The sequence below is a fragment of the Anas acuta genome, chromosome 3, assembly GCF_963932015.1.
Source record: "Anas acuta chromosome 3, bAnaAcu1.1, whole genome shotgun sequence".
NCBI lineage: Eukaryota > Metazoa > Chordata > Aves > Anseriformes > Anatidae > Anas > Anas acuta.
In genome coordinates, this window is record NC_088981.1 from 55906832 (window position 1) to 55920825 (window position 13994).

The following is a 13994-nucleotide window of genomic DNA, read 5'->3' on the forward strand; positions in this document are numbered from 1 at the left end:
TATAAAATGTTGCTAGAATAATAACGACCCTTTTCCTGTCTGATTGTAACAGCCAGGCTAGTAAAGGGGAGAGGCTAAGAGAGCTGTGCTGCCAAGGGAGAGCTTGTAACAATTCCTTTAATTGACCCCTGGCCAGCAGCAACTAAAACACAGTTCTTGGAGCTGTGGACATAGATTTTAATGAGGTGGCCCCCTTTGCCCCCCAGCTGTGCTAGGACAACTGTGTAACGAGGAACTAGAGGGTGTCAGAGGCTTGCCCCTTAGATGCATAATTTTGCTACTAGGTATGGAGGAAAATAATTTGCCTGACCCACAACTATCTGGGGAGAACCCATGGCAGTTTTGCTAGCAAGTTGTGTTTGTTCTTTTTTTTTTAAAAAAAAAAAAAAGAAAAGAAAAAAAAAAGAAAAGAAAACTCCTGCCCTCCCCAAAATAGGAAAGCAAGCCAAACTGTGCTTAAACGTGGTTGCTACTAGCAGAATTACAGCTGCAGTTTAGACATTGCATTTCTGCTTTCCATCTGTTGTCTCACTTATTTTTTCAGTCTGTCTCCTTGCTTTCAATTGTCTCTTCTGTGTCTCAGTTTATCCAATTTTCAGGGCTGGCCAGCCATTTCAGCATTATCGCTGTCCTAATGGCTGTAAGAAGAGCAGAGAAGCTCTTCACTAAATGATTTCTTTTTTTTTTTTCCACAATGCCTCTCTGCTTTGTTTGTTTGGGTTTTGTTTGCGCTTGGTGCTCTATGTTGTGTCATCTCGAAAGAGAGGAGATGTTTGCATAATGTGTGTTTTGCTATAGTTGTTTAATTCCTGCAAACATTTATACTATACGGCTCATGGTGCCTTTGGGGCAAGGACAGACTGTAACCTCAGGGAGTGAATCAGGTCTTTGACCGTGCTCCTCACCCCTCCGGCAGCCTGGAGGGGCTGGAGGACAGGTAGAGCCTGGGCTTCTGCCCAGGGAGACCCACTGTGGAGGAAGCAGCCTTGGGCAGCTAAGCATGATTTCAGGCAACCCCAAGGCATTTGTTATTTATTCGTGACCTCTGAGATAGGGCAAAACATGAAGGTAAATAAGGCCCTTCCATCTGGGGAGAAGGGCAGCAGTAGGCGAGTGGTACAGCCTGCGGCCGAGTGCAAATTCCTCGTGACCTGGTGCAGCCCTGCTGTTTGCAATAGGCTTTTCCTTTCCCTTGTCTGCAGTCGAGGAATGCTCCTGGGGATCCATGCTTGCCTGGAAGTTGTCTCTGTTAGATTAATGTTTCTTGCTGAGACTAAAGGAAGCCTAAAGGAAAAGAAAAGACTTTAGAGACTGCCCAGTTTACTTCATTGCATCTAGGAAAGAGCCATGTTCCTTATGAAATCTTGTGTTCATTTTTTTTTTTTTCTACTCTTTCCTCATTCTCATGTGAGGGAAATGGAAATGGAGGAGTCTATATGCCCATGATTTTTACTTTTTCTTTTGGTAGATAAGGAGGCATCATCTCCTCCTGCCTCCGTGGTTCCCTGCAATTTGTGGGAAGTGTGCATGTTTGTCTGTGTCCAAATAATGCCCCACTTTTTGTTTTGGTTTTGCTTAATCAATCTATGGATGAATTAAAAGGACTAGTATTTGTGTAGGTGACAGTTTGATTAACAGCTGAATTTGACCTTCTTCCAGTATGATGAGCTCAGAAGAAAATTTTTGGTGTTAAATCCTGAGTCTGTGAAAAAAACATATTCAGAAGGATGCATGCCATCTATTCACTTTTGACTCGAGCACACGCTTTGCTTTGCTGAGTTGGCTCTACTGATTAGAGATGGAATTAAGCATAAGCTTAAATGACTTGCTCAGCTGTGACTGAGGTTGCATAATTTGTCTGCTCATTTTACTCGAGCTTTCCTATTGAATTCAGTGAGAGTAGAATCAGGCCATGGTGATGGAGAGGTGATGCGGGTGTAATTGGCAGGATATGCCAATTAAAACTTAGTCCTTTTGTATTGTAAAATGAAATTTTTCTTTCTTGTTATGGCCAATTTCAAATTATGCTCTTGAATTCTGGTCAGATCAGTGTTGTTTCATGGGAAAAGTAGCAAAACATTATTGCTTTAGCTGCAGGAATATATAAATTGGATCCCTCAAAGCTCTCCTATAGCTGTAACCAGGCTAACTGCTATTGGGCTGCCTCATTTTTCAGACCATTTCATTCTTGGGCTGGACACCAAAATCATTAGAAAACATTTACTGGCAGTATTTAATAGCATATTAAAAACACACAAACAACAAGAACCAAAAAGTAAAAAACACCAGACATTTGTGATGCATCACTAATCTATTGGTAATGTGTTTAGCTCCACTCCACCACACATACAGGGGAATAAATTGAAGTGATTAAAATAAAAGTGATTTAAAAAAAATCTTCATATTTCTAGCCTTTTTTTCCTTTTTCTGAGAGTCCATGGTGATAGCAGGAGGTGAAAAACTGCAAACAAAATTAAGAAGAAGTTCAAGTTAGCTGTGGAGCCAGAAGTGTGATTCAGGAGCTGAAAATATCTCTGCGCTTCATGCATCAAACTCAAACACCGTGCTTTGGCAACGCCCCCTGGATCAGAAACAGAGTTTGAGGTCATTCCTCCTCCAGCCTGCCATGTATGGATAGGGCCCACGCTCATGACAAATTACCGACTTAGTGAGCGAGCACCCAAGAGCACAGTGACATCAGCGCAGAGGGATCTTGCCTCACAGCGGAGGACAGAGGACTCCACGGCCTTCTTTCTCCTGTCTTTCTTTAGACCTGGAGGGGCAGTGTGGAGGCGCTGGGAATGAGGACACTTTAAACATTCCCTTTCTAGATGTGTGGAAGTGGCAAGAGGCAGAGAAGGAATGCACCCACCTCTTTGTAAAGAAGTTGTGCAGCATCCTGCTAACAAGGATTCTGGTCAGAGGTGTATTAGTGGCCCATTCAGATTTCTAGGACAAATCATAGACCCATAGAATGGTTTGGGTTGGAAGGGACCTTAAAGGCCACTTAGTTCCAACCCCCCTTCCATGGGCAGGGACACCTTCCACCAGACCAGGTTCCCAAAGCCCCATCCAGCCTGGCCTTGAACACTTCCAGGGATGGGGCATCCACAGCTTCTCTGGGCAACCTGCGCCTCTAAGTAAAGAATTTTATCCCAACATCTCATCAAAATCTCCCCTTTTAGTTTAAACCATTCCCCCTTGCCGTATCATCTGACTAAGTAAAAAGTTGCTCTCCGTCTTTTTTATAAGACCCCTTCAAGTACTGAAAGGCCGCAATGATGTCTCTCTCCCCAGAGCTTTCTCTTCCCCAGGTGAACATACCCAGCTTTCTCAGCCTGTCGTCATAGGAGAGATGCTCCAGCCCTCTTATCAACCTTGTGTCTCTAAACATATGATGCACCTGCTCGTGGTGGTGCTTTGCTGTGGACGCAGACCTGAAAAGACAGTAGTTCATGCTGTGCTGTACAGGTCTTTGCAACCAGGAGCACAGTGTCAGAGACTGATCTCAGAGTGCCTTGAATGGAGTCTGTGCTTTGACTTAATGCTGGCCTTGCTGAGGTTTTAATTTTATTTTATAGAAAGTAATGGCTAGATTTTGCAGGTAACTACAACCAAAACTATGTAAACAGACCCCAAGACCTTTGAATCCCCTCCTGACAAATTTCTGTTGTTCCCAGTCATTTCAGTTCCCTGGTGTCCTGCATGTCTGCCTTGTTACCAACTTCTCAGGGGCAAGTGAGCACTCATCCTGCTGAGCTTGTCCAGTGCTGCTGCCAGTGCTCTGCCATGGCATTGAACAAGGTGCCTGTGGGGATGGTCTTTCCAGTGAGATTGTTCTGGCAGCCCAAGTGTTTGTCATGGGCTTGTAGGGCACCTGCTGCATTACAGCCCACCTGCTTGGCAGCTATCAGTGGCTCTGCTTTGGTTTCTTCATGGTGTGTGGGGCTGTACTTTTTTTTATTTTAAATTTTATCTTTTTCCCCCAAGGTGCGGGCGTCATAGCAGGGTAGTCACAGAATCACAGCATGGTTGAGGTTGGAAGGGACCTCTGGAGGAAGCCAGCTGGTCCCACCCTCCTGCTCAGGAAGGGCCACCTAGAACAGGTTGCCCAGTTGTTCAAAGAGGGAAGAAAAAACAAGACACCTGTGCAAGAGGTTCCTCAGGGTGGTTTTGCTGAAGCTTGTTTGGATCACTTAGAGCATGAGCTTTACCAGGAACCCTATCCTGGGCTCAGCTGAGACCTGCTGTTCTTGCCTCTGCTCCCTCCCAGATGATCGCTAAAGGTACTCACGTCTTTGTGCCAGCTGCCTGCCCAAACAGCACGATCCTCTTGGCAACAGCAGACTAGACAAATGGGTTGAGCAATATGTGTATGTGGACACAGTGTCAATTGTCAGCCTGACCATTGTCTAAAAGCATCAAGCCTGGTTAGCTGAGGGCACTGATCTCAGCTGGCAGTGTCTAAACTGCTATTTGCAGTGAGGTTATGGACCTATACTTAGGGGGATGTGCTCTTGCTAATTTAGCTCCTGGCTGAAGTGGAAAAAAAAGTAACCCAAAATCATAGTTCCAGCGCTAGCAGCAAAACAGGATTCTGCACATTGTGGATTTTGGCAATAAAAGAAATAACCTAGAGAGGATCCAATACTCCATATAATGCTGTCAAAGAAGTCAGGTGTTTGATTTTCATAAAGTGGATCACTCATGTGTAAGGTAAACAAAATTCATAGGTGATGTTCCAAAAGTCACTTGGCATAATATATCTATTAGATAAATTTTGTTACTGCTAACTTTCTGGAGAGCCTGAGAGGTAACAAGCAGCTCCACAAACATAGACATGCATTAGTATGTATGGTTATCTTTAGTTGCATAATATGTATACATATGCATATATACATATACATGTACATGCATATATGTGCACACATCTGCATGCATATGAATTTGTAAATGAATACATTTCAACAAATGAAAAATGATGCAAAGTTTTCTTGGTGCTCTTTGCATTCAGATCTGCAGCACGGTGCTAGCATGCAGAAACCAAAATACCAAAATGAAGACAAGCTGTGAATAAACAAAATTTTAATGGGCTGTCACACTCCTATTGAGAAAAATGTGGAAAACAAAGAAAGCATAAATACAGAAAAAATATATTTGGCTTCACATTTATGTTTCAGTAATGAAGATGAAAATGTTTACAGCATAGAGACATTTGATTAAAATATATATATACCTTTAAATTTGGAAGTAGTTCAAGATTTGATTCATTAATTTCAGCAAACTGCTTGTAGGAAAGCATATTTCTGCAGCATTGAAGGCTTCCAGAGTGACCTGGAATTAGGAGGGTAAAGGTAGAGGCACTGTAAGTATTTTAATTCATCTATTCACAGATGATTTGTGTGAACACATTAAGTGAGAACACCAGTATAGTAATGGGAGTAATTTTCTTTCACTTCTTCCAAATTCAATTGCATACAATATGATTGCATTTGATCAGGACGTGAACGTCATTTCTCAGATGATTGTGTTCTGCCATTGATCATATGAAGTCAATTTAAAGCATGACATTGCTTTTACCTTCCTCAAGTAGGGAGGCATTTTTACTTCTAGTCTTAGCTGCTGTAGATATCAATTTGTGTATATAATAAATTGTGCTTTGTTTAGAGAGCGATAACTGTAAAATATTGCCCATTCAGAGAGTAAGTACTGAGATTGAGATTGATGTCTGGAGCTTAATGCATCATAGCGTCAATCAAGCAAGTTCTAGACTTCTTACTCCTCCCAATGCAGACTCTTATTCACAGAATTCTCTGGACTTTGTGTTTGAAAAGGAGAAAGAGAGCAAAGAGAAAAGTCAATATGGGCTGTTTCACATATATAAAGGAGGGGTTTGAACCTATGGAAAAGAAGTGGGAGATTTGCTTATTGCCTCAGTGTTTTGAGTTACCAGCCATGAATTTGAGCCCTGGGGTGCAAAGCTGCAGAAGTGTGCGAATTTTTCTACCTGTGTTGTGTGGATCGTCTTTGGTACGAGCAATCTTATAGACCTTGTCAATCTGAGTCCTTAAGTGAATTCCCTTCCCATGGTAAGGTACAGTCTGTGTTGGAATGATACCTGCTGCAAGCCAGTTAAGGAGTAACAGAGGCAAGGCTTTATTTGCCCTTTGTACTCTTGAGGCAATTTCACCAATTTATTGTGCTATTTCAAAACCTTAGAATAATTAGCAGTAAAATAAATATTTGCCAGTTGTTTTCCTTAAACTTTAGTTTTTCATTAAAATACACATTAGATTTCTGATATATTTTTACCTTGTAAAGTGCACAGGAATCTTCCTCTCATACCTCCTCAATTAACCGAACAGTGACAGTGTAACAGAAATATAAGGAGTAACACAAAACAAAGTTATCGTTGATCCATGAAATGAATTAATCTTTGTGGTCAGATGCTGCCAATGCCTACTGCTACATTTTTGTTTCACTACTGAAGGTGTAGTTATACAATCAGAATGATTAGTGGAGCTGCCAGGGGAGAGTCTAGCACTCTTTTCAAAAGCAGATGGTAAGAGTCATCATCAGAGTACCTCTGCCTTTGTGTTTCCAAGTCCCATGTAAAAGGCTAATCCCTGAGTGTATGAGCTACAAAGTTCAAATTGAAAAAAGTCTTCTGAGCTGTAAATCATGCCATGCTTCTCATACTCTCATTCCCCTTCTGATGTGCTTGTTTAATCTTAGTCTCCATGGCTGGCAAACAACAGCAGTATATTAAAAGGCTTGACCAGATATGACCAAATGCTAGGAAATGATCTGCAATGGTTGTTGCATTGTTGCCTTTCTTTGCTGGGCTGTTGTTAAAGGAACTCGTCTTCTTTCACTTCCAAGCAACCGAGGATTGCACAAGTTTTTACGAATGCAATGATAAAAACAAATTAAAAGTTCCTGGTTTTAGTATCACAACAAAGCCTCTGGGAGCTTTAATTGGGCAGTAAAATTGCGTTTGATGGCACGTGCATCATCTGGAGTTGTTAGAGGCTCTGTTGGTTGGCTGTTCCCTCAAAGCACGTATTCTTTGTTAGCTCCAACATTGCTGTATGGTTGTTAAGTTAGTAAGGAAAGGCATTAGTACTGTCTAGACGAAATCATACTGTCCTTAACCAGAACTTTGAATAATATTTTACCTAATTATAAGTAAAGATTAAGCTTTTTAAATACTCAGAAACTGACCCAACTCTCATGGAAGTCAGGTGGAGTCTTTCACACTTGGATCTGACCCTAATGTATCCATTGAGGAATGCCGCTGAAGACAGTGAAGTCTACCGCATGAGTGAATATGCTGACTCGCATCAGTTAAAAGCTAAAAGAGAAATTGGTGAAAACAGGATATAGCATTCCTCATGGATTTCAGTTCAAAGACTTTTTTGAAGCTGGAACAGCAGTATGAGTTTGTGTCATAAATTATATATTTCACTTATGTTTTTGTTGTCTTTTAATGGAAGTCCCCTCTGTTCCTCCCAGCTTGCTATTGAGAGTATTTAGTCTAAATGAGCCCCTTGTCTTTGAGTTGGGGGCAAGATAAACAGATTTGCAATTCATGTTCATTAGAAAAAACTTTATGCAAGTGTAGCCAGCATCATTAAAGCCAGCTTGGCCTGTCTGAAAGCATAAAGCACAGGGCCGAGGGCTAGAGGGTATCCATATACCAACAGGGAAAGCAAGCTGCAATTTGGAGCACCCCTAGGTTTCAGTGAAGGGTGGACTAATAAAGACTCGTGACTTCTTTATTGCTTTGCTTTGTTTTTTGACTGGAACTTTTCTCAGGCTAGCTGTAAAAATCGAGAGTGAAATACTGGCCCTGCTAAAAACAGGATTTTGCCCTTGAGTGCAGCCTTGCCAAAGTTTCACCCATAGATTAAAAACGTATTGGGCTTTGTCTGCTCAGAGATTGAAAAGTGGTTCCTGGCTCCGCATCCAGATTCATTTCCTAGAAAGCTGTATATTGATGTGATAAAGTGTCAGTGTCTGGAGCCAGAGCATATGTTATTTTATATACTCAGCTGCCTGTATAGACCACTGTTGACATCGCTGGTTAGTAACACATTATCATTTGCTATTTGTTTTTGTTGCTGATAGCAAACAGTACAGCATAAAGCATAAGCACATGCCTTCTACTAACTAGTTCCAGGCCTGCTTCACCCTTCATGTGTTGGCACCCTGTTTCCCTCAGCTCGTGTTTGCGCTCTGCTGATGGTGAAAGCATGGGGCTTTGCCCACCCGCGTGGTGGTCAGGCTTTTGTCTGGGGTACAGGGCAGTGTGAAGAGCCCTCGTGCTCAGGGGAAGCCCAGGAAGGTTTTCTGCATACTCCTGTGGGAGCTTGGTTAGGCCATGGCCACCGATCTGCAAGTCCAGTGTGCCAAGTTTGGCACTTTCCTGTCAGAGGCCTCCGCCATGCTCCTCTGCCACAGTGCTCGTCAGCCCTTGAGGAGCAGGCACCTTCCCTGCTGCGGTGACCCAGCTGCTCCACGAGGGCAGCCAGCCAGGGCCCAGCGTCACAGCCATGCACCACAGGGCACGGCAGGGCGAAGAGCAGAGGGGATGTACGGGGCCTCCTGCTGGGACCTTGTGCTGTCAGGTGGTTCCCTGTCAGCTCCCCTGGAGTGCAGCCCTCTCCAGGAGCATAGCCACCTTGGGATGCTCTCCTCATTGCCCATCCCTGACATGTAGCCTGCGGTGGCATCTCACATGCAGGCATTCAAGAGCACAGGGAAGCCTGGAAGAAAGAACTCTGGGCACAATGCAAGCTGTGGTTATCTGTGCTTCACAGCATATATCACATAGGTTATAAAATCAAGGCTGACTTGACAAAAATCCTTAAAAATCCTTCGTATTTATTTTTCTAAATAGGTGGAGGAGAGTGTGAACAGCCATATTCGCTGGAGTGCTGAACCAAATTGCCTTGACTGGAACCATTATTCACTTGCACCTTTGACGGCAGCAGCCAGGTAGGAAAGCAAGGAAAGAATGGGTTCAAATGAGCTGGGGGAGCAGGCCTGGGTGAATATCTTTTTGTTCTCAGAAAGCTTTAACTGGAAGTCACTCACATTTAAATAGTAACTGATTACTTGTCCTTTTGTTACAAGTGAACTCACCTCTTGCTGAAACCAGAAGCATTTCTCTTTCTGGACAGGTTATGTTTTTGGTGATTCAGAAATGGTGTCTTTGCTTTGACTGTATATTTGGTTTGCCACTTTCTCTTCTTTTTACAGTTCTTTCATGAAGAATCCAGGGAGCATACTTTTTGAAAGAAATTAGCAGAAAAATTTACTTGTAAAAAATACAAGGAAAAAAAAAAACAGTGGATGGGGTTTTGATATCTAAAAGAGCTTCTTTTATTATTATTATCATTTTTAATTGTCCTAAAGAGTAAGTTGGTGGTTTCTGTTTGACCGTCTTGCCATTTCAAGTGCATTGTTGACCTTACTTAAGATCAAGGTTTATTTTTTCCTCTGGGTCTTGAACACATGAGTACATGCAAACTGCGATTATGAAAATAATGACACTGTAGTATCATGATACCCAAGCTAGCTTAAAGTTAGTGGATTCCCAGCAGCAGTTTAGCTATGGAAACACAGAGTTCAGAAACCAGTTTATCTTGTCAGGAAAAGGTCTGTTTTCAGCTACTTGTTGCAGCTCCATGTTTGTTCAAGGTGCTAGTCACAGGTTGGACAGATTTCACATTGACTTGGTCTCAGAGACTGGGCCTTCGTGTAATAGACAGAGTTAGTTTTGTAGCAGCACTGAGGAGCTCCTTTTCTCTGATATCTGTGTATTGGTTAGCCTTCCGAATGTAATAAGACTGACTTAAAAGAGTGAAAAGTTAAGGAAATGTTTCATTGGCTTTTTTATTATTATTCTTCAATATTTATCTGCAACCGCAAGAACTAGGCATATAAAGAAGATACGAGATTCTCATGCCATATCATGATCCCAGGAAGCGTTCAAGGAAAATATACGATGTATTTTGAGATAAAACTGTCAATTTTTGAGAACTGTAAATGGGATTGGACCTCTGTTTCATTCTATATATGAATTGAAGGAAGGAATGGCAGGCATTAAATTGAAATGGGCTGTCCCTTGACACTTTGCTGAAACCTGGAACTGATCCCAAATATTCTGCAGTCCATGGTGCTGCTATATGGGATATCTCTTCTTATTCATCCTTTTGCAAGTCCTTGCAATTGAAGTTGTGTCTATGAGCATTGCACTATTTCCCCCCCGCAGTCTGAGACCTGAGATCTTTCCATGCAGCCTGGGAGCAGAGCTAGGTGAGAGGGGTGCAAATTAATGCCTGTCAGCAGGCGTGTTAACAGGGAACATGCTCGCAAAAAACTACGCATCATGCTTGCCATAGGTCCTGTGGAATTTACAGTGAAAGTTCAGCAGGGAAACAAACTGTCCTCATGCACTGAGCTCTGTTCCCTGTTTGGGAAGCATTAACAGTGTGTGAAATTTATAAGCAGGAGTAATGGAGTACCGAAACCTAGCCATGTCCTGACTCACCAGGCAGGATTTAAGGGGAAAATTGAGAACTTTGGTACACAAGAGTGTGGCAGCCATCCTCCGAAATGGGTTTTTAGCATAAATTTTTCAGGTTTCATTAGTGTGTAACTTAATGGTACTTTTGTGCATTGGGCCCTTGCTGCTGTGGCTCTCTTGAATGCTGAGAACTCCCCTTATAATTTGTCAGCCTAGTAATGGTGTACTTTACTTTTTGGTTTGGAACAGCTGAACTTTAGAATAGATGCTCTCAATTAATGTAGTTTAGAGTGGTGCCATTGCAACTATGATAATATGTATTGCAACTTCCTGTGCTAAGGATATTAAAGCAAGCGCTTAATACTGGTAGGGTAGTAAATATGCCATGTGAGCTAATAAAAGACTCCCATTAAGAAACTGAACCCTATATTGCCTCCTTTGCAGGTGAAAACTTGCAGTTTGATTCCACAGCTAGATATGGGGAGATAGGAAGGCACATTTTCCCTGAAGACAGGAGCATGCAATGCTGCCAAACCAGCAGTCCCAGGCGCCCTGCAGGGGTTGATTCTTGCAGCAGAGGGAGATTGTACAAGCTGTGGTGTGGAGGACTAGCTGCTTTATTTTGGCTGAGAATCCTCTGAAGATACTGGTCCCGATTCCCTACTGTCTGAAACCTTTTGCTATTTATACCTGGGTAAAGTGAATGCCAGGCGAGCATAAAATGCCACTACCCTAGTGCTAAAGGAGCTGTTATCCACTTTGCCCAAATATAAATGACCATGCAAAGGGTAAAGCAAGTTCAAGGTCTCTCTTTTTGTTATGGCATTGCCCTTAGATCCTGCTGCTTGTTGATGACTGTGTGTGAGCAGAAGGCTGTTCTTCAGTGGTGGTGGTTTGAGCTCAAGATGTGGAAGTGCAAAGAAAAACAAGAACACTAATTTCTTGTTCCACTACTAGTCAGAGAGAGAAAAGCATGTTTCTTCTATGTCCAGGAGGTGGCTGAGCAGGATAGTAGCATAACAAATTTATTTGCTAGTTTTCTGACAGTCTAGGGTAGGAAGAAAGATGCTCAAAAACAGCTGGAGGAGGCAGAAATGGGCGTTGTGACTTGAAGTCTCCCTGCCCTTGGGCATTCAATAGCAAGCAGTGCATTAACATGCCATATATTGGAAGGACACAGTCCTTGAAATCCTCTGGCACTGCGAGCTACTGCTTTTAAACTAGAACAGAGACAGATAAGGATAATGTGAAGGAGAAATTCAGCATTGCATATTATAAAATTGAATCCGTAGAAAAACTGGTCACTTTTGGCGGTATTTCATACATTGTAAATAGAATCCATATATATTCATGCTTATTTTAAACAGAATATAGTGTACTGCAATTTCTGCTGTCTCCACAAATATCTTGGTAAAGTAATTTAAAAGCAGATCTGTTTTGTAACCAGCACTGCGCCAATTTGATAGTAATACTGGGCTATGTTAGAGGTTCTGAGTCAGGTTCTGACAGCTGTATACCTGCTGAAAACAACGAAGACCTAGCATAGGGTGAGGGCATCAGCGTCTGGCTCTTTCTGAGCAGAGCTGCTGGTGAATCGTGTGCTACAATGCACACTGCCATGGAAAGGACCGATTTAAAAAGCAAGAAATGCAAATCATTTTGAATTACAGGCAGCAAGAAGGATCCTTTCATAATACCTAGATAAACCTCCATTTATGTACTGTATTTCAACAAACAGACAATTTATTTGTTTTATGGATGGGGTGTGATAAGGTTATTAACACTGAACCACACCCAGTGAGATTCATTTTATGTAACTTCTAATACATGCATTTACCTATTCACATACACTTTTCCCTCTTTCTAAATATATCCTAAGGTTACATATGCAAGGCTCACAGCTTCAATGCAGACATAGAATGAACAATTGTGGTTTTGAATTTGCTGGTGACAAATACACAGAACTGTTTTAACATGTCATGCTGTAGTAATGCTAAATTAAATATTTCAAAATGTAAACAAGAAACTTGGATTATGTAGATCTTTAAAAGTAATCCTGTGAGCCTTCCTTCTTGTCGCTGTATTCTTATGAGAAATCTGAAGAATTTACATTTTGGAAAAAATACATAATGCCCATTGCAATTGTGCGAATCCATGTTAGAGGATTCTTTTGCTCACAGATGCTTTGCTAATAAGTTCTGAGCCTGAAAAGTTTTGGTTAGTTGGGAATCTCAGATCCGTGCTAGCAGTTAGCTCCAGATGGCTGCAATCTATTTTGTACCAAGCCTTCAGCATCTCAAAGGTTGCATGTTTGGAATTATGAAACACACTGTTCCACTTGTTTTTGCCAGTAAACATACTGTGCATTGTATGTTAAGTTTTGATGCATGGTATAGCTTGAAGAAGAGGTAAGAGAGAAAATGTGGGGAGAGAAAAGGCAAAAGGAAAAGGGTAGAATGGGAAAGGAAAGAAAACGCAGCAAGAAAAGTTTGTCTGCATAATGAATTCGGTCTGACTGGCAAACACAATCTGACTTCAAGTTGTGAATTTCATTGAATTTGATCCAAGAAAGACACAGCTGAGCAATCTGCAGGAAGCAATCTTTTCCTAGAAGTATGCAGCTCCAAACTGTACAAATTCTTCCACTGATCGTAAAATTTCTGTGCACCACTAAACCTGTGTAATTGGATACTTTTGAAAAGAAAGTAGTGTATTGAGATATTCAACTAAAGAATAACAAAAACATCATTGAATGTAGAATTTTGAAAGAAGAAAAACTATATAATTTGAAGTTGGCCAATGAAACCCTAGTGATAAGGACAGTTAATCATTTCTGGTGCAGCTGTTTCCTGACATTTCTGCAAAATGTTGTGGAAAAATTAATGAAGGTTCGTTCAGTAATGGTTTCAAGCTTGGCTAGTGGAAAATATGACAGTATTTCCATCGTCAATTAAGAACAAGCAAGGCCTTTTTTTTTTTTTTTTCTGCAGGGGAAGTGGTATGCAGTTTGTACTGCACAGGAAATTGTAGACTTGAGAGCAGCTGTGTGATAGCAACAGGTATGCAGAGAATATGAAAAAGAGCCTGGGCCCTTTGCTCTTATCACGTATGTTTCAGTGCAGTAGACCTCTGCAACATGCTGGAAGAGACAACTTGGTGCGTGACATGACGCTATCTATCTAGCATGTGGGGTATTCCTTCGAGTGTCTGACTGAAAATAAATGCCCTTCATGCCACTTCAATAAAAAAGGATGTATCAAGTGAGATTTTCGTTGTAACTGTGTTTTATTACTGCAGTGTCCCAAAAGCATAACTCCTTGTGGTGGAGAGACATGAGCTTTTTTTAACTGATCTCTGTAATTTTTGTTGCTTGCAATTTGACCTCAGCATATATGATTTTTACAGCCACACAGCACGCCTTAGTGAGCACGTGTGGTTGCTGCGTTCTCCCGGTGCAGAG

General features: G+C 41.7%; 1 protein-coding gene across 1 annotated transcript in view; it reads left to right on the top strand.

Annotated features, from left to right (window-relative positions):
* The window catches only part of HIVEP2 (HIVEP zinc finger 2), a 134145-nt gene that overhangs the window by 70983 nt on the left and 49168 nt on the right, over positions 1-13994 (top strand). The window contains exon 4 of the mRNA XM_068675088.1: positions 8903-9000. The gene's annotated coding sequence lies outside the window, so the exon portion shown is untranslated. The remainder of the gene's footprint in view (positions 1-8902; positions 9001-13994) is intronic.